At 38.9% G+C, this 1752-nt stretch overlaps 1 long non-coding RNA gene across 1 annotated transcript in view; it reads left to right on the forward strand.

Annotated features, from left to right (window-relative positions):
* Positions 1-1752, forward strand: part of LOC106878675 (uncharacterized) — a 397850-nt gene that overhangs the window by 267270 nt on the left and 128828 nt on the right. The gene's annotated exons all lie outside the window — the stretch shown is intronic.

A 1752-nucleotide genomic window follows, 5' to 3' on the forward strand; every position in this document is an offset into this window, starting at 1 on the left:
AAAGGACGAAGACGGGTGTGTAAACTACAAACAGATGTATTAGTTTAGCGCTCGGGAAGTGAGAAAGTCTTTTACGCTTCGAGCCTTCGCTCTTCGACAGAAAGAAACACAGAAATAAGCAGAGAGAGAAAATACAAAACGGTTTAATGGCTAGCGATCAATCATGGCGAATGCCGGACAAAGGTGGTCAAACAGGAGAGCTAGAAAGAAGGGGAGATAAAAAGAAAGTAGTGGTGATCCCAAAACGAAGGTGTGTGTGCGTGTGTATTTGAGAGCATGTATGTGTGTGAGGATAGCTGCTGGTGACCTTGACGTGTGCGTGTGTGCATGTGTAGGTATGTGGATGATGGTGTGTGTGCTGGGAAGTGGTCAGTGCTAATGTGTGCGGAGTAGTGTTATGTGGTGAGATAAAATTTATGTATCTTTTTTGCAATATCCTCAATGTGAAACCGTGAGTTGAAACATTTATTGCTATACTCGGGGGTGGGCATATTTTGCCGATTAAACACACGCACAATATGTTTGGTCTCTGCTTCAGTTTTATTATTATTATTATTTCTTGTTTCTTTGTCAAATCTCTTGCGTCAAACACCCGTGTTTATCCTTATTTTGTTTGATTTTATAAGACATGCTTCAAAAGTGAACGATTTAAACTAATTGTAAATGCTTCGATAGACAAAGAAAATTTTGTATTGCATCCTATGATGTATATCTAAATATTTGGTGTCAGATACTGACAATTTCGGAAAAGGTTTCTTTGAAAAAGGTGTCTTTGCAAAAGGTGTGTTCAATTCTAATTAAGCAACATCAGGAAAAATAAAATAAGCATAATAACTAATATGTAAGACAGATCAATTATTTTTAGCTGACTGTGTTGAAAAAAAACGATTAAATCTAAGTGCATCAATCAAGAATTAAAAATTGCTTCAAAACATAGATTTCCATGTGTTTCATTTCCCTATACATGACAGCTAAATCCGTCTGTGTATTCGGTTAGAAACTGTAAAGCTTAGAAACTATAAAACTGCAAAGGCAGCGAGCTGGCAGAAACGTTAGCACGGTGAACGAAATGCTTAGCGGTATTACGTCTGCCGCTACGTTCTGAGTTCAAATTCCGCCGAGGTCGACTTTACCTTTCGGGGTCTATAAATTAAGTACCAGTTACGCACTGGGGTCGATGTAATCGACTTAAACTGTTCGTCTGTTCTTGTTTGTTCCATGTTAGCCCCTTGTGGGCAATAACGAAATAGGTATTACGTCTGCCGTTACGTTCTGAGTTCAGATTCCGCTGAGGTCAACTTCGCCTTTCATCCTTTCGGGGTCGATTAAATTGGTACCAGTTACGCACTGAGATCGATATCATCGACTTAATGCTTTTGTTTGTCATTGTTTGTCCTCTCTATGTTTAGCCCATTGTGGGCAATAAAGAAATAAGAAACTGTAAAGCTTCGAATACCTTGTGATTTTTATCTATTATAATTTGCTTGTTTCAGTCACTGGACTGGGGCCATGCTGGGGCATTGTTTGAAGGGTTTTAGTCGAATAGATTGCGCCCCACCACGACGACGACTACCATCGTTTATTGTTTTAAGTCTGGTACTTATTTTATTAATCCTCTTTTGGCGAGCCACTAGTTGTCGGGGAGGTAAACGAAGTAATATCGTTTGTCAAGCGGAGGGGAAGAGGGAGGAGAAGCAAAACAAAACAAAAAAATCACACACACAAACACAGATATATATATATATATGTATA

Source organism: Octopus bimaculoides, chromosome 6, assembly GCF_001194135.2.
Source record: "Octopus bimaculoides isolate UCB-OBI-ISO-001 chromosome 6, ASM119413v2, whole genome shotgun sequence".
In the NCBI taxonomy this organism is placed as follows: Eukaryota; Metazoa; Mollusca; class Cephalopoda; order Octopoda; family Octopodidae; genus Octopus; species Octopus bimaculoides.